Raw genomic sequence first — 19186 nt, forward strand, 5'->3', positions numbered from 1 at the left:
AAAGGGCTGCCAAAGCAAGAGTTATCCACCAGAGGAAAGGGAGAGAAGGTTGCCAGTGGACAGCTGCAGGTGTTTGTCTAAAACTGGAGGAGGAGCAGGAGGAAAAATCAGGAAAGGAAAGGAGAGAGATTCATAGATGCGACCAACCAGAGTAGAGAGGCAAGCAAAAAGCTACCTAAAATGTGGAAAAGGGAAATACATTTGGTGAGTGGAAAATAGCTGCCAGCTGCAGACTATCAGAGTGAGTTTTAAATATTGCTGAGAGTACATTGCTTAGAAGTTAACTGAATCTTCTGGGCATAAAATTTCATTTAGTGTGTTGCATTAAAGCGCTGCAGCTTTCTGCAAGAATGGCAAAGTTTCTTACACAGGCTTGTGTGTTACACCCCTTGTGATACCTGGCAAGTTTGTGCATGAAGGAATCTGACATGTATCTCCCAGGTTATTCCTCCTTCCAGTGAGACAACCACATGTGGATAATCAATGGCTAAACTTTATATTTTCTTGGTTTTATTTCTTTTGTACTTTCCTTATTAGACCAGGAGCAAATTTAGAAATAGCTAGGAAAGAAAGTTTTTCCTCTGTGAAAGTCTCAACCAAAAGCAATACATTTTGTTTTCATAACCAATTACAACTGAAATTAATGAGGCCTTTGCCATAAACCTGATGCACTTTGATTAAAAACACAATTAGTGAAAGTTTTCATTAAAAAGCTATTTTAAATGGAAAAAAATTTTCTCACACAATTTCTTAACCTAATTGAATAAAAATTAGTTTCTTACTATAAAACAGATTTACCACAGCACTTGTCACCCTGAAGGACTTCAGACTTGGAATTCAGGCCTTACTGGGCCTGGGAAACATTTAGCAGCTTATCAAAGACTGGGTTTAGGTCAGCAGCTTACCAAAGGATGGGTTTAGGTCAGAAACATAATCTTTCAAGTGATATAAAAGAAGATATTTAAATATAAGAATATTATTTCAGTTGGAACCTCAGCCTTGGCACAGGCTCATATCTTACTTGAAGGTGGATTCTAATTGTTTAACAAGCCACAATTCTTTTTCTGAGTAGTCAGCAAGTAGATGTAAAGACAAGCATTATAGGCCTGTTTTCCTGTCATTCAGAAATGTGCCAAGTCTTGTTAATTTGTCCCTTTAAATGAATATCAGAAGGGTTAAATATCACTTAAATGCCTTTGAGAAAGTCAGAAGGGATAAAAACCCAAAACCTGTTTGGATCTGAATTTTAAATGCATGGTAAAGAACATGGGTATTTTATTAGGGTTTTGGAGTTTTTTTACCTTTTTCTTTTTTTCTGACTGAGAAAATCTGACAAGAATTTTAGCTGGGAAGTTTGCAGAGGCCTGTTAATTTACTGCTCTGTTTATCCCTGCCTTCTGTGTGCAGCTGCAGAGCATTATTGTGTCAAATGTATTAAAATGAGGCGCTGATTTAGTTAGAGAAACTCTGCAGGAACTGATGAAAGCAATCTCTTGAAAAACAGGGGAAATATGCTTCTCCAGAGCTCTTAAAAGGGACGTTTTGACAATGCACCAAACAATTTGGAGACACAAATGGAAACCCACAAAGCTGCTGGTTGGTACTACCTTTGTAGCTGTCCCTCTATAATGTCATAACATCATAACTCCAAACTCTCATCTCATTCAGAATCCATTCGCATGTGTTTAACCTGAGGTCTGAGTTTAGGCCTTGCTGATTTCACTGGGAGTTAAATCCATGCCTAAGGTCACAGCAAATATGAGACAAACAAACACTCTTTTGAGGTGCAGCAGATATGGAAGAGGGTGTATGCAATGAGTATGCCTATCGGGCTTGACAATATCATCCTTGCACAACAGGAAACATGAACCTTCACGTAGGTACCTTTGATTTTAACAGTGTCACTGGGAACAAGACAATTAAATAACTCTTGAGAACCAAAACAACACAGTGCTAAGGTATTTAGGCAGCTAATCGTGCAATCCATGCTGCCTGGTAGGATTTCTAAGCCTGGTAATGTCCTTAGTTTCAGCTGGTTTTAAAAAATACCCAAACATTGCAGTTCAGTAATTCACATGCCTTCTAGCAGCAATAATATTGTTTCCTTATGAATGCTTCCTTATTAAAAGTGTCCCATTCAAATAAGTATCATATGATTTGTGTAATAACATGTTGCACATCTATTCATTGTAGCTTCATTTGTGTTAAGGGAATGTGAGACACCGTGCAATACTTTCATTATCTTTTCTCATTGTTGTTATCTTAAAAGACTGCAAAACATTTGAAAAGAAAATACTCTAGGTGTTCAGTCTTCATAGTGTAGTAGAGCACTGTAGCAGTGCTTTAGCTGAGCACACATGATCATTCCTTGAGGAAAGAGCTGGGAGGGACAGCACTGCAGCGAGCACGTGTCCAGCTTTTGCAGGCAAGCAAAAGCCTGCAACCCTGTGTCCACAGTGAGTTTTGGTGTATTAAATATGGCTGGAGTTTTGGTGTTTTAGGAAGAACTCACATGGATCTTACATGTTATCCTGACCACAATAAAAATCTGAACAAATGCCAGAGTGCCCTCTTCTTTCTTCCTTCCTCACCAAATATTATAAACGTGAAGGCTGCCCTAACAAGCTCTCTGCCATCTCTGAAGTTCCAAGGAAGGAGAATTCCCCTTGGCTTCATGCATCCTGATGCCTCTCTGCAAGCCCTACCCACAACTTCTTACTGCCTGAAGTGTTAAAGCCCCTTACACACTTGACTTAACTTCATGTAGGCACAAAAGTTTTACTTGTCAATATAAATAACTCAACCCTCTTAAAATCCTGTTAAATTCTTTTCCTCAACAATTTCCTGTGACATTGAATTCCATGGACTGATAATGTGCTAGTTTAAAACACTTTCCCTTCTGTTCATTTCACATTTTCTGCCTGTCAATTTAATCAACTTGTCTCTAGTAATTGTGTTATGGGGCTGGGAATGGCTATGAAGGAGTACCAGATCTCTTTCCCCTAAACTATTCATTATTTTGGGTTGTCGTTCTTATACTCTTCCTTTCTAAACTAAATAGCCTTGGTTATTTTAATTGTTCTCAATATTTAATCTCTCTTCTGCTCCCTTATCCCCTGTCCATACAAAACTTTACCATCTGTGGCACACAGGAGTTTGAACTTGAGACAGACTGCCTCGTGCACAGTATTAAGGGAGGGGAAAAAGTATCACCAAATTATAAAATCCTAGTCTATTCCAATATTTCTTTTAGCAATCCTTGCAATTTTTATAATTTTGCCCAATCACTTCCTTGTTCTGAAATCTCAGCAGCACGCCGGCCTGCTGACGACAAGTGCCAGATCTGTTCCTGAAATACTCTAGGTAATTTAGATCCCAGCAGTGTGTGAAAAATAATTAGGCTTTTTCTTGCACTCCATATCACTTCACATTTATCTAATTTAAATTGTAGCTGCTACCCAACTGCATTGCTGATATGTTTATTCAGTCCTGTTTGAGTGTAGCTACCAGCTACCCTAGTTGCTCTTGTTTTGTTAACACTGAATTAAGAGCCTTTCTCTACCCCCCAGAGGCAGAGCTAAAGGAATGATGGGGTTGGTTTCAGATACTAAAAGGTGAGGTGTTAGATAATTATTTGACCCGTAGTTTTCCTTATACGGAACATCTGACATACGTGCAATCCTTCCTTGTCACACAAGTGTTACTATCTGTGTACCTAGGGAAGAATGTGTGAAATTTTATTGTTTGTTTGGGGTTTTTTTTTAACTTTTCCAATTTATATATTATTTTTTGCTAGTGGAACAGTGGCAGGACAATTCTTAGGTCTCCATGACCTGTTTGACCTAATCTTGGAATCATGCCTTCTTTCACACTCACTTATCAAAACTTCTAGTGAGGTTTCTTTAAAACTATAAAAAAGTTGTGTTTGGGTCAGAGGAAAAAGGGGATGATAGTGACTAAGAGCTGGTGCACAGACTAGCAGTGTATGCTTCATTTCTGTATTAACTGAGTGAAGCATGGATGTTTTAGCTAAAATTTATTTCAGATTTTGACTTCATTGGAGCTTTAATCTAAAATATCCGCTGATAGGTGCGTATGAATTAAAAGTAAATGTTATGGTCAAATGAAGTGAAGTATTGTAAAATTACCTCAGTGTTTTTCACATTGTCTGTTACCATAGCATCTAAACAATTATGGCATAGCAGCACTGGCAGCTGGTGCTAGCTTTGAGAATACTTCTGAGTTCTTTAATGAGAATACTTCTGAGTTCTTTAATAAGAAACTTCTGGATTTTATATTAACAGGCTTTCAAGCCATTCTTATTAGCACCCACCTACCTTTTTTTGCTTGTGTTCAGCAGATTTTTGCACAGACCTGACAGGATTTTGTAGTCAACAAAAAGAGAAGCACCAAAGATGTAGCCAGTTTTCAATCTGGGGCCATTTCACTGCTGCATGGACTGCATGAAATACGTGTTCACTGGGCTGTTCAAAGTGCAGCAAGTACCCTAATACAATGCAGTGCTTGGTTTAATTGCCTGAGGTACTTATAATTATCATATTCACTGTTAATGAACTAAAATGCCTTGCTATGTTAGCAGTTTGATCACTGATAGTGAGATTAATTGGCAAAATTTGTTTGTGGTTAGCAGTGTTTTAGGAAGCATTTGATGCTGACTAGGTTGAATGTCGTTACTTTGACATTGCTACTGTCAGAGCATCTCAGGTTTTTAAAGAAATGGTCATTGGAAAGAAATTATGATCTGCTGAGATGGATTGAGATAAACTGTAGGTCCTTCAGAAGCTTTGCAGTTCCTAAGGTTACATGTCTTTCTTCAACTCACCCTCCCTTGAAAGCAAAACAGCCAGGTTTTTGTCTTATTTTATCAGGAAAATCTAAAACATGCAGTTTAGGCATATGAGATACTGTCTGAACCTGCAGAAAGCCTGAGATGGCTGAAAAGGACTGCTGGGCAATGCTTCAGTCAGTCAGATTGTACAGACAGGACAACAGGGCAGAGCTAGACTGCGTGTGGTGCCAGTATTTTGTAGGAGTAAGACTGCCATAATCTGTCATGGGTAACAGCGTGGTGATTGAGCTGCTTGTGCTTGGATGCCCATTCCTTTCACTCTGCCCCAAGAGACCATCAGAAGAGGAAGCTCTTGGCTGGGAAGCTGCTGAAACAGGAATAGTGGAGCCAAGGCTGCAAGAACAGGAATAGATAGCCTGGATGTAGAAATGAGCAGGAAACTTATATTGTCCTATTTTGACTCTAGATGCTGTAAACTAAGAGAAATTCAACAGTCCTGGTCCAGTGATTAAAGCAAGCCCATCTGGATAGAGACTGACTCCCAAACACCAGTGCCAGCTCACACATCTTTAGTAAATATTTGTGGATGGATTGCCCAACTCATCCAAGATCTCTATTGGAAACATTCACTCTTCTGGAACTGTAGGAACTGCTGAGCTCAAGGAGTTCACTGCTGCATTTTTTGAGTCAGTTTCTTCCTCAGTCCCCCTTCTGGTGGAATTTTGAGAGTTGAGAGCTTTTTTTTCTAATCAGAAATTATTGAAGAATTGCCTTTTCTTGTGAAATATCTTACACTTGGAGCTTGTAGGAATACCACCATTAAGCATTTTCATGACAATGGGTTGGAAAAAGAAACTTATAAATCTCACCCTGCGAAGGAACAACAGTTCATTTTTTTTTGTGAAGAAGCTGACTGGAAAGAGAATGTTTGATAAGAAAACTGAGTCCTTTTATTAACTACAGGCAGCTAAGGGAATACCATGGATATCTTCAGGTGGTACTTCCCACCTGCCTTACACAAAATGTCATCGTCTGCCTCTGCAGGGAAATGTCTCCACCATCTAAAGAAGGAGCCTGGTTGACAAGAGCCAAAATCCCACCTAGGGCAGCCAGAATAACTACTTTAGGATAAGAATGACCATTTAAATTCAGCATAAAAATGTGGTATCGCAGCCTCTTTCTGAGAACCACCCTTAGCAGTGCTTAAAACACAGTCCTTACATGGTGAGTAAGCCCACAGACAAAGATCTGTAACGTCTTGATCCACAAAGACTACATTGAACAGGGTGATGGAACTTGAAGGAGATGCTGCATCTCCTGGCTGCGGGATAGAGAAGACTTCCTCCATAAACCACACAACCTAAGCCCAGCTTCACGAGAACCAGACTAGTTTTGACAGATGTTACCTGTTCACATATCAACACCACACATTATGGAAGCCTCCAAGACTACCCTGAGTATGTACAACATGGAGAGTAATCCTCAGAAATCCAAATAGGTCAACTTCTTTTCATTTTCACACATAACTTCACTTTTCCTGTCTGACAGGAGGGCACAGCTGCCTCATGCACAGGATTTTGCAATATGTTACTTTTGCAATGAGCCATCCTGAAAAAGATATTTTAAATGTCTATTCCATCATGCTCCTGCTTATGCTGTACCTCAGATGATATAAATGACACCTTTATCATCTGGAGTCTTTCCCTGAAGTCCGCCACAAATGCAATAAGTGCTCCCCTGCCAAGAGGCAGCTCCTTCAACAGCCCTCCAGCCCTCAGTGTGGATCTTAACTAAACACTGCAGCAGCACTCTGATGGACAAACACATATAAACAGATCCATAACACATGAACATCACATGTAAGGACTGCCCACACATCTCCACTCCTACAATACCTTGTTCTCCACTGGATCATTACAAGACCTGGAGCTTACATATCCCATGTGTAATATACTTTAGCAAGCACATCGAACATCCACAAGGAAATTGCATGTGTGAAACCAACCAGTCAATAGACATCAGAATGAGTGAATAATTGATGGAAAACAGACATGCTCAAAGGTCTGAGAAAGAATATTTCTTACAAACCCTTCATTTAATTTTTGCCTATTCAGTTCTTATCTTCAAGGGAAACCTGAGAAATGCTTCAGAATAAGGACCTGGGAACTAAAACTCATAATACTATTGGAAATAAAGAATTGATTAGAGAAATACTACTTTTATAGCACATTTCATAGCACTTCTTATTTCCATGACTGCTAATTCTTGCAAGTACAATTGAAGATCAATCACCCCTGTCCTTTTCTCTCAGGAGATACATATCTTATCATCTGTTTTGTTGCAGGTGTTTCTGAGATACCTGCTGCATTTTCTCTCAAATGATCTAACTGATTAACAAATTCAAAGTGGTTATTCTCAGCCTCCATGTAACTCCAAAGACATCTGGTTTTCTTTCAAGCTTGAAGAAGAGTCTGTATACTTGAAAGCTTGTCTGTTTTGACTATACCAGTAATTAAAAAAACCCACCAGGAAACAAACTTCTCTGAGGTTCAAATCTTGCCTGGTTTAGGAATACTTCTTTAGAGTCAATTGTATAAGATGCAATTTAACATATGCAAGTCACAGGATCACAGAATAGTTAGGTTTGGAAGGAACCTCTGAAGATAATCTAATCCAAACCCCAATCTTTTAAATGCCCAAACATATGCAAAAAGTATTGTGTAAATGTTACACAGTGTTGATCAGTCACACCATTAAAACAGATTTTAACCATCAGAAATTAATCTTCTTTCCTTTGCAAATATTTCTGAACATGAAAACAATTCATTAAATTGGATAAAGCTGTCTGTGGCCTATGCTTTTAAATAGAGTGAAAACACACATTGTTTTTCCAGTGGTTGCACTTATTTGCTCGATTCTGATCCATCTTACTCTTTCTTCTCTGTGGTTTGTTTAGTGTCTGAAAAAAACGCCCAAAATGGTCGGCTTGATGTTGTTGTAATGGGTTGGGCAAACTATTTTGATTTTTTGTGTATTTTGTGGCAGATGTGTGCAACATTCATCTGAAGCAGCTGTGGATACAAAGGCAGGTCTATCTGTTAGTTGCTGTTTACATGGGGATATTGGTGATGGCCTTGGTGGTAGCATTGGTTCTGGGCTTTGATATTTGAGGCTTGGCAGACAAATGTCTTGTCTCTGGGGAATAGAGAAAGTGTGGGAATAGCTCCACAGTGGGAATGCCCTGTCTCGTGCCTTTATAAAAATGATTTTCCTGCCTGTGTTTCCCTCTGTAGAGCTATTTGTTTGAATGATTTTTTGGTACTTAAAGAGCAGGCCAGTGTATAATGCTGTCTAATGTCATCAATTTTCTGCATTTCAAACACATTTGGATAAACCTTTCGGGGAATAAATATAACACCAAAGCCCAGCAGTTGCGGCTTAAATCACTTGTACACAATGTGGTCTATTTTTTCTTAATGTATCTGAACTTGCTGTGAGGGAATTGGGCTAAATTTGCAACAGAGAGAGTACACTGCATTACATTTACAGGTTTCACAGCTTTGGGCATAGGAGAATTGGAATTGAAATACTTTTTCCCCTTCCCACCTCCTGCATTGCCTGGTCGTCTGAAAGAAAAAAGAATATCATTAATTCAGACAGTGATGAGTGTTGTTAGTTGGCACATCCAAGTCCAGAATATCAAAAAGATGAGCAATATATAAATTGTCCTGCCCTTAAATATGGTAAAACTTAAAACATCCCTGAACTGTGCACTGTACCAGCTGATGGCTGGGATGAATCAGAGCAACCATATGGCAGGGAAGGAGTTGAGTGATGAAGCAGGAGGCTTAATTTTCTAAGCTTAAGAAGGAATGTCAGATAGTCACTAAAATAAATAAATAAATAAATAAATAAGTAGATAAATTGATACTGGGAACTGTCTGAGTTCAAGAGAACAGTGTTTTGAGTTGGCTACATACACAGGCATATCACACAAACACACCCAGTGTTTTTTAAATGCTGTGCTCATCTGCTCTTTTGAGCAGCCTGTCAAGCACATTGGGTATATAAATATCCTGCTCTGTGAAACAGTCTGTCTGCTGCTTATGATTCCAGCAACGATAACATGCGCTGGTTTGTTGTGGCAGGGTCACCTCAGGTGCAGTGGTAAAGCAAAGGGATTTTGTGGCCCATTTGGGATTTTTGTGCATAGGGAGGAATTGCTGATGTTATTTCATTGAGACACTAGAGTAGAATATTACTGTGCCCCTTAATTTGGACACAGCCTTTGTTGGTTTAAGATGACAGTGTCCCTTTCAGAGTACTTTACTGATGCAGCAGTTTCTGGGCTGCTCTGTGGTCAGCTATCTATTAAAAATGTTAGGTAAGGCCTTTGACATTTTGTTGGCAAATAAGAGACAGACATTTCCAGCATGTGAGGGTAAGCAGGAAAAAGAGATTAGTCTTTTGATGGTTTAGAGCTACCTAATTTGACCTTTAAAGAGTCCTGTCCATTCAATATCTGTTTAAGGAAATAGCACTGGAGTTATCTATAATTTCATGAGGATCTATAGTCCTTCCTGTTAACTATTTCAGTTTATGGAAAAAGCCTAGATGTATCTCTTTGCAATTTCACTTTTATATACCCTGTGCAACGCTGAATCACACTGATGTTGCTGAAAGGGTGGCTTATTTTGCTTATTTCCAGGGAACATGCTTCCAGAGCCTGCAGAGCATCTTCAAAAGCACTCTTCTTCCTGCTAGTCTCACAAGTCATGATGAGGAACAGCACACTTCCCACTTTCTCCCTGAAACTAAGAAGAGCATGTTGTGTGATGTAAAAAGATTTCCAGACATCCATAACTTTGTAATCTCAGATCATTACTTCTTTTCTCAAACCAAAATCAAGATCCTAGGGTTCATTTTTTTTTCCCCAAGGTTGTTGTATGTGCCAAAAATTCTGTGTTGGATGAAGTACACTCAAAGAAAACTCTAATTTACAATATGCTTTAATTGTCAAAATGTCCCATGTTAATGTAGGCTCATTTATACTATGGACCTCTTGAGCTGCAGGAAACAATATATTGGAATTAATTTGGGGTCTTTGTGGGGATTTTGAAGAACTCTTGTGATCCAAAGCCTCATCTTTTAATTTCTGCACAGCATGTGCATGGTTTTTGCTACCATAAAGAGGTCAAATAAAGTCAGTAACTGTATGGGGGAGACTTGCTGACAACAGCAGTCACAAAACAACTTCCCCTGTTCTTGGTCCCTTGCCCTCACAGAACAAACCCGTACAAAGAAGAGGCAGACTGGTTTGTTCTTCTCTCAGAGAGCCATTGAACATGAAACGAACTCCTAGTGCCATGCAAAAGTCACAGACAGCACAACTGTTATTAGGGGATAATGGTCTTTTTGTAGTCAGCAATGGGCTCAGTGCTGTTTCTGCTGACTGTGAGCCCCGCAGTGTAAGGCATGGTAAGCCTATAGCACTATCCATAGCCCGCAAACAGAGGAATGAACCTATGACCCTCCCTCCCTGCACTGCCGCAGAAAAGCCACCTTTCTCATGTAAATGCGCCTCTTTTGTTTCCTGGTGTTAGCAGCAATGATGTCATATATTCAACCATCTCTTATTTTCCAAAGTGTATAAAGCACTCGTGAATGAAAGACACGCAGCGGTTTGAAAAGAAAATCACAACAGCCGGTCAGAATTAGAGTCCAGCATTATTAAATATTGTGTGTCTTGCTCACTTTACCTTCAAATGCATCCCTTTGGGTAATTGTTAAAGTGTGTGAAGGTAGAAAAATTGTCACCTCCAGAGCATTGGGATCTCTAAAACTTTTTTTTTCTTTTTTTGGTGTGTGATTCAATATTAACTAAATTTTCTCAACCAAGATATAATGTACTGCTTGTCAATATCAGTTAAAATCATGTGGCTTCAATAGGAGAGACTCATTGCAAGTGTTTTCTTTTGGCACCCAGCTGTGCTTTTTGATTTATTGAAGCAGGGTTGCTTGCCAGTTATCACTGTAAGTAAGACCATATCCAAAAAAAAAAAAAAAAAGACAAGAACCTGGAAAGCAAAACCTGTGGTGTTCAATTAAATAACCTTCCTTTCTTTTAAAGAGAAATTTATCCAGGAAATTCAGGAAATATATAAAAATATTTTGGAAAGCAATTTAGTTTTAAATTGAAGCTGAATGGCTAATTAACCATTGCTTAAAATTCTGCTGTGATAGGTTGACTTTGTTGTCTTGCTCTTCAAGAGGGAATAGGAATCTGAAAGTCGAATGGGATGAAAAAAATGGTAACATTTCTGTAACATTTCTGTAATACAACAGGGGATTTTACAAAGCATTCCCTTGTTCTATATGCCAGGATCCAGCCAGAATTAGCATGTTCTAAAAATAATAAGAAAATCTGTTAATTATTTATGTCTGCTTACTTGACTATTCATTAGTATGTGTTTGTTGTCACTGCAAAGACAAAACTCAAAAAATCGCTGCTACCAAACCTATTCTGGTATTTTAGTTTGTTATAGCAAAAAATGGACCAAAGTAGGCACAAGCTGTAGGGGAACATCTTTTTCAGCATGCAGAGAAGAGTATGGAAAACAAATAGAGGGCAGCCAAAGATGTAATAAACAGAATTTATGAACCAATACATGTACATCAGTTGTATTTGTTAGGGCTCTGAGCCTTCAAAGATTTATGCCAGGGGACTACTTGGAGTACATAAAGTCTTTTAGTATCACTGCCTACGTTATCTCTGGATGTTGAATTCAGATATTTAGGTGTCAGTTGCAGAAATGAAAGAACTTATCAGTGTACAGATAGGTAACAAACAATTTTATTATTTTTTTGTTACAAGAGTGCCTTCTGTCAACTTATACTTCTTAAAGGTAGGTCAGGTTCTCAGCTGGCACAAAGCAGTACAGCTCAACTGAGGTAAATGAGTCGTTCAGTGTATACAGAGTGAGCTTTTACTCCTCAACGAAGGCCTTCAAGGAAATGGAGAATACAGCAATTGAAATACCAATCACCATGGAAAAAAAGGAGGAAACCCAGGACTCTGGAGAGGACTAAGTCAGAAGAGGATAATAATACGTGGAAAGTAAAGACGGATTTGTTTGAATTGGGCACCTACCTCGTCACAGCGAACCCTGGTCATGAAATCAGTCCTCATCTGTGTGAGTTCCCAAAAGATTCACATGGGAAAATATAGCAGGTAACCTCCTAACACAAGAGAGAATCAAATGCCTGTGAAGTGTGCATGATCCCACAGAATGCAGAAGATGCAGATGAATACTAAACTTCTATTACCCAACAGAGCTGCATAGACATCAGGCTGTCTGCTTTTCAGAAAGGTGCTGGTCTGCATTAAAGGACATTTTACCTTTCCCGGCCCCCCCCCCCCCCCCGCCCCCGACTTTATGCAGCAAAGCCTAGAAGACACTTTTGACCAAAAAAAAAGAGCCTGAAAACAGATGTGACCCCTGGATAGTCAACGCTGAATGATTTACAGCAGTTGGGGAATGGGTGCAGGCTTTCTAAGTAAGGATGTTCTCCTTTTTACATTAAACAATCACTGCATAATACCATGAAAGTTAAAGTTTAAGAGCTTATGAAGTGCACCAGCTTGCATGATTTCATGTAATGATTCATTCAGGAAGTGGAGCAGTTTGCAGAGTGTAATGTTTAATCTGTTGGTTACGAGAAAGTATTAGATTACAGAAAATATTAATGAATTAATGCCCTTTTAAAAATCTTGCTTAATGTTTACTCTTGAAGCAGTGACACTTCAAATGTCTTACATGATGCTGAGCTTTAGACTTTGAGTTGTGCTGTTCAACTGCCTTTTTTTATCCACTCCAGTGGGCCCACTTGAAGAATAGGGCCTTAATGGAGGTCAAGTGACAGTTTGAGCTCTAGGTCCTACTTAAGTTCATCTAGTTGTTGAAAATAACAATTAAAAAAACCCAAAACAAAGCAAATCCCACCTCATATAACATGGTTTTTCTCTCCAATCTGACTATCCATTTTGCACCATTTCTAATGATTGGTATCCAAAAAATTAATGGTAGAAAATAATTGGAACACATGGTTGCAAATGCTGAATATTCACTTGAAATATTCTGTTCCATTTATCCAGACATGATCACCAATAACAAAAGAAATGGTGTCATGTTAGAATTAACTTTCTGATAAAGATATATTCTGGGGATGACGATGCATTATGATAAGGCATTTGCCACTGGAAGGAATGAATTTAAAAACTTCTTGTGTTTTCTGACCAAGTGGAAAATGCCTGCTATTTATTGTGACTGTGCTTTGTTGATGTCGGAACTCCTTTTATTATCATATTCAGTGTAAAATGAAAGGCTGACCGATAGCTGCAGCTCAGAAATTGGAGGGTGGAAACCAGAGTAGATGGAAGAAAGATTGTCAGCAGGACATCTAAAATCCTCAGCTCTAAGGGCTGAATGCTGCAAAGCCTCCTGTCTATAAGGCTAGACCTGCACAGTTAGATCTCAGCAAGGTCTAGTACCAAAACAAGCGAATGGCATCTGCTCTTTGTCATGTAGTTCACTAGAATCTATTTTTCCTCATTTTTGTGTTGTGATTTTAATTCAATTGTATGTAGTTGTTTCAAAACCATGTATATTTTGTTACATATCCCCTGTTATCTAAAGCTATAGTGTAGGGGAAACAAAGGGAAAATAAATGACACCTAACAGCTTCCCGAGAAAACAGTCAGTGTTTTTACAAGAAGGAAAGGGAAGACAGAGACATAAAACAGAAAACAAAGATTTTTATGATGGGCTTTAAAATAAGAATCATAAAAGTGATGATGGGAGCCAAGAAGTCAGAAAAGTTGAACCTGAAAGAGAAAACAATATTTAGGAATGACAACAGAGAAGAAAATATGCCAAGGTCATATGAAAAGGATAAACAGAGAAAGACAAGGAGCCAGGAAGAGTTTGTTTGAGCACAGCAATTTCTATCACAATTCAGGCAGATATGCAAAGAATAAGGAAGAAATGCAAGAACAAAACAAATAAATACAGTAACTAGAAAAGCACAGATGTGCACAGTTGTTTTATCTCCACTGAAACTACAAAGCAAAAGGAGGGCTTTTGAAGAACAGGGTTTTTTTAAAAAAGAACAACAGAAACCTCCCTGGCAATTCATCTGACTTGCAGAAAGTTTATAAAGAATAGTAAAATCAACTGTGAATGTGTTTCTGACCAGTTTTGATCTCTGGCAAGAATGTATGCCTGCTTTTGCTTGAAAATGTTGTCTGGTTAAATCCTTATGCGGTAATAATTTTCTGTACATGAGCATAGAAGATTGAAAATCCTGATATACAAATGGAAGCTTGGTATTGTTTATCAGTTGCTCCAGCAAACCAGAAATATTTCATGTTACACTCTGTACAAGCAAGGATGCTACATAAATCTCTATGTACTTGCAGAGTAAAGGAAGTAGGTTCCAAAACTTCATGGATATACTGCCATATATTTGGAGCTTATGATCACATTATAAGGATGTAATTTCCAGTCTACTTCTTATATTATGACACAAAGACCAAGCTTTTCCTTTTTCTTTAAGAGTGCAATTTATGCCATTCCCCAAATAACTTTGGACAATTACCTTTGAATACTCTCTAATGTAGTGCCTAGCACAATGTTGGTTTTACATCTGTTGGAATAACACAAGGAATACATAATAGGCTTTCTAAGTGAAATGATAGCTTCAGTCATCTGGATACTGTTGTAAGGTTTATATTTGCACTGCTGATTTTCCTAGAGTATTCCTATCAAGCATTCAGTGCAAAACTTCAGACTACAAGAATAACCCATGTACACTTGCTTGTCTGTAAGTGTGGCATGTCCAGAAACTTCTAAACTTTTTTTGGTTTGTTTTTCTTTTCCCAAAGGGAAACATTTTGAGTCCTGTAGCAGTCACAGGCATACTAAATAGCCCATCTCTGCTACTGCACAGCTCATTTCTTTAGCACTTCATATGAAAAGTTTCATCCAAGTCTCTGGGTGCTGTGTCATCCTGAAACATCACTCAGCAGCCACTGCTTCTACCTGAACAATTCCCCAAACTTTTTGCAGCAAAGACTTTATCTTCAGATATTGAGTTCCCATTTAAACAATGCATAATGCTTATTTCTGTTTCAGCAAGATCATTTCGCTTTGGGCAAAAGCCTGGCCATGTGCATGGGCCCTAAATAATTAATTATCTTATGTCCAAGGAGTACTGATTTTCCCTCTTTCAGAACTGTTGTTTGCTCCTGAATAGTATAAGGTCCTGTGTAGACAGGGCACTCCTCTAGGAAGTAGAAAACATGTCTGAGAGGGCCCCATCCCAGGCAGGAGTAGAAAGCAGCAGTTGTTAGTTTCCTGGGTAGCAGCATGATGCTTGTGTTTATTGAACAAAGCAATCAGTGGTTGAAAATTTTTCACAATTCCAGAGTTTGCAATATCTGGGCTCACTGTTGCTCAGCTTAGTGGCAAAGTTTACACTGATGTTTCTCCTGCTGGACAGTTGTCTCTTGAGAATGCTTCTGGAGTGCTGATTACCTGCTTCAGTCTTCAGTTGACCTGATTAATTCACCTACGCCTATTTTAAACAAAGATTATGTTGTAAAGGATGGGTAGGCAATGGCAACCTAGCCTCAGACATGCAATCCATGTGATTCTGCCATCAGCACAGTTGTTTATTCCCCTTTGAACACATCTCCCTGGAGGTCAGATGTGGATCACATTTACTGGGCTACGTTGAACAGTATCAAATCTGAATTTCCTGTACCCTTTCTATTTGAATCAGCTATCCTAACAATGAAGTTACCCAGAGCACCCGAGGGGACAGGCAGTAATAAGATACAAAGCCTCATTGAGAAGGAGCTATCAATTAGCAGACACACACATTTACTATTCAAGCTACCTTATAAAGTAATTAAATGTAAGCGGTCCTTCATTCAAAGCTTCAGGGGCAAGTAAATAAACTTAGGGGAAGCCACAGCTATTAAATGAAGATGTGACATGGGCAGTCAACAGCAGTAAAAGACTTATAGAAAATAAACTCTTTCATAGTAGGCTTGGGGAGGGGGCATTGCAGTGGACTCTGAGTGCAGAAACCTTGCTCTAGACTTTGGGGGCTCTGGCTCATGGCATTGTGCAGTTGAGTTTTGTTCTTAACAAAGGGCTGGGGTTATAAAACCACAGTGTAACCTCTGCAAGCTGACAAGACTTATTCTCTGGGCACAGGGTGAATTTTTCAAGGCATTACGAGTAAATGATTAGTTTACATGTTCCAATGAATTAAACTAGACTGCTTAAAAGACAGGGAAGTTTCATGGTGTGGGCTCGCATAATTAGAGCAGCCATGCAAGATAATTTCTCTTTGCTGATGCCAGTGGAAGACAGGGAAATAAACCATGGTGTCTTAACCAAAGTGATTTGGTTTCATCTGAGTCAAAGCTATTCAAGTGCTCTTGTTGAAATGACAGTGGTATTGCATGATATTCCAAAGGGACAAGTTAAAATTTCATTTGTGCCAAGAGTATGCACTGCCAAGTCTTGGTGTGTTTGAGCTTTCTCACATTTAACACTGAATTTGCTGGGCTTGTTCATTGTGCATGATAACTAAGGAGCCTCATGTGTTGCTTCACTTATTCTAGAGCACATAAAACAAGTCGGAGCTCTAACAGCTACTGGCTCAAATCAAAATCTTCCAAGCCCTTAATGGGGGAATTATTTTACACTTACCCCTTGCAGTGAAAGCTAGTACAGAAATATAGTTCATGCAATAATCCCTCTTGGGTACACCTGAAGAAACTTGTGGGGTTCAGTCCCATATTGCTCTGCTCACCAACCTCTGCCAATGCTGTTTGATGCTTTGGCTCCCTACATGAGATTTGAATCTTCAAAACTCTTCATGGGATCAATCCCAGCTGATTTTACTCATCTTCATATTAGACACTGTCGCGGGTTGGGTTTGTGTAACCGGGCGGAAACACCAATATAGTGTAGTGGTTTGGTCCAAAATACTCATTACTGTTTATCTTCTGTGAGATAAGAATTAGGAGAAACGCAAAGCAGGTACCAAACTCGAAAGAATATAAAGAAGTTTATTAACAGACCTAAAAGAAGAAAAAAAAAATATACCACACCTTCAGAACTCTCCTCCTCCCCCCACCTTCCTCCCTTCTCCCACTGACAATGTTCAAAGACAACCCTTAAGATGTTCAGTCTGTTTACCACTTCCATAATAAATTTGTTCAGTCCATTTGGGAAGAGGAGTCTCTCTTGCCCATGCTATGAAAACATTATCACAATGAGACAGTCGCCCACTTCCAAATAACTTTATTCAGTCCATTTAGGAAGAGGAGTCTCTCTGCCTGCATGTGAGTCCCTCCCCCCAACTTGCAGCTTTTCCCACAACTGCTTTCGAGGGTCCACTCTTGAAGGTTTTTGGGGTACAATTTTAAGGTTGAGCCATTCAGAAACAAAAGTTCTCTTCACCCATCTCTGGGAGCATTTCATCTCTAAGAACAGAGGCCCTTCTCCTTCACTGGGAGCAAAGGGTCCTCCTCATCTTCATCTTTAGGACTATCTCTGGGAGCATCTCTAGGAACTGAGGTTTTCTCCTTTCCCATTTGGAGCAAAAGTCCTCATCGCTTCCATCTCTCCCTGTCCAAACTTTCTCATGAAATTACAGCTGCGTCAGCATCTGGCTATCTCAGTGCAGGTGCTTTTGCTTACGAGTTGAACACTCCACCCCCCATATCTTCATGGAATTACAATGGGATACTCTGATCTATCATAGCTTCACAACAGAATTTCAGCTTCAAGCATCTCCTCTTTCTCTCTTCCCTCAGGTTTTCAGCTCTTCACAGCACTAAAAGGGTTAATCTCACCTTGGCCTTGCAGCTGGAATGTTGCTTATCGCTGTGGGTCACATAACCTCTGCCGGACAGTGGTGCAGCTTCAGCTGAAATCTTGGCCTTGGCCACAGTGGAGAGGCGGGAGAGCCGAGCCGCTCCGGCTGCCCACAGCAGGGCTGGGGGGGGTTCCACAGCTGGAACAGGGCCCGTCGGCTCCAGGATGGCCGTGGCCCGGCCTGGCCCGGCCCGAGCAGAGCCTGGGCCAGGCCCGCTGGCCCCCACACGGGGCCCGCAGCCACCTGTCCCAGCGCCGGAAACGAGAGAGAGAGCTCTGCCTCGGAGTTTCCTATTCTTAAGTGTGGATCACAGAGGCGGTTACAACTTTAAGTGGCTTAAAGAATTGTCCATATTCAAACTGGCCAGCTGATAGGTTCTGTCAGGTCATAGAGGAAGCTGTAAGAAGAACATCACTTCCGAGACTTAGCTTGCTAACCTATAACAGACACACAACCTGAGATGTCCTCTAGGCTCCCTTTGTTGTCAAGGAAGTTTGCTAGGTGCCTCTCTTCAGAGATTAATTTACGCATTTCCCTAGGACTGACTGTGCATGAATCCATTTTGTTTCAGCCTGGGGAACTTATTTTTGAGCAGGCAGAGACTGGGCTAGAGGAAACACACCCTTGCTCTCCATTTCCCTTGTGCCCTGTATTGGAAGAAGCTGAAGGCATTTCTCATTCTTCCTGAAGTCTTTCCCTTCTTCAGAGTGCAGCTTCTACAAAGAAGACAAATCTTGAGGAGAAGCACCTGTATTCAAACTTTGGTTTCACTCCAACTGCTGGGGAACATTGTAGGATCCTTATGCAGCATACACACATCTGACAATATTGGGTCATGGATTCTATATTCTCTTCAGCACAGTTATACGTACATAATCTTATTGTGTTCTTTATTCTACCTTTTCTCCTGTTTCCAAGACTTTATTCCTGCTGAAAGTATTTATTTTTAGGACTTTTCTCTGTGGCGTTTTCATATATACTGGAAAGTTGCCATATCTTTATTATTTCAGATTTACAATTAGTCTAGCTTTTGTCTATCTGATTTTTTTTAAATGTGGATTTCTGTTCTTCTACAGTATTTTTCATCTTTATGAAACCTGATTTCAGGCATATTTACACCCTCCTCCATATTCTACAGAAGCAACAACCTTTGCTTTTTTCAAGATGTGTTTTTAGCTCTGTCTCAAGATTGGATGCTACTTTTGTTTGTGATCAGTGCAGGAAGCAAGAAATCTCTCATGCTCTTTACTCTAGTCCAGTATCGGCTGAATTTTTAAGGCTTCTCATGCCCTCTCAGTTTTGCTTTGACAATGTGATTTGTGATCTGGTAATCTAGTCCACTGAGCACTGACCTTTGTTTCCAACATGTTGAGACTGATCTCTCTTCTGCAGACTGATACCACTTTACTTTTTTTCTTC

General features: G+C 39.6%; 2 long non-coding RNA genes across 2 annotated transcripts; both read right to left on the reverse strand.

Annotated features, from left to right (window-relative positions):
• Positions 1-5096: 5096 nt before the first annotated feature.
• Positions 5097-16904, reverse strand: LOC121674973. Its single transcript, XR_006019911.1, has 3 exons — positions 16808-16904; positions 12861-12865; positions 5097-5107 (listed from the first exon to the last, which is right to left on the reverse strand). It is a non-coding gene; the product is annotated as an uncharacterized LOC121674973 (long non-coding RNA).
• Positions 11693-12199, reverse strand: LOC121674972. The gene is made up of 3 exons (XR_006019910.1): positions 12137-12199; positions 11961-12049; positions 11693-11814 (listed from the first exon to the last, which is right to left on the reverse strand). It is a non-coding gene; the product is annotated as an uncharacterized LOC121674972 (long non-coding RNA).
• Positions 16905-19186: the final 2282 nt, after the last annotated feature.

Source organism: Corvus kubaryi, unplaced genomic scaffold (assembly GCF_017639235.1).
Source record: "Corvus kubaryi isolate FWS band 111438036 unplaced genomic scaffold, C.kubaryi_AGA036_p1.0 71, whole genome shotgun sequence".
Classification (NCBI taxonomy): Eukaryota; Metazoa; Chordata; class Aves; order Passeriformes; family Corvidae; genus Corvus; species Corvus kubaryi.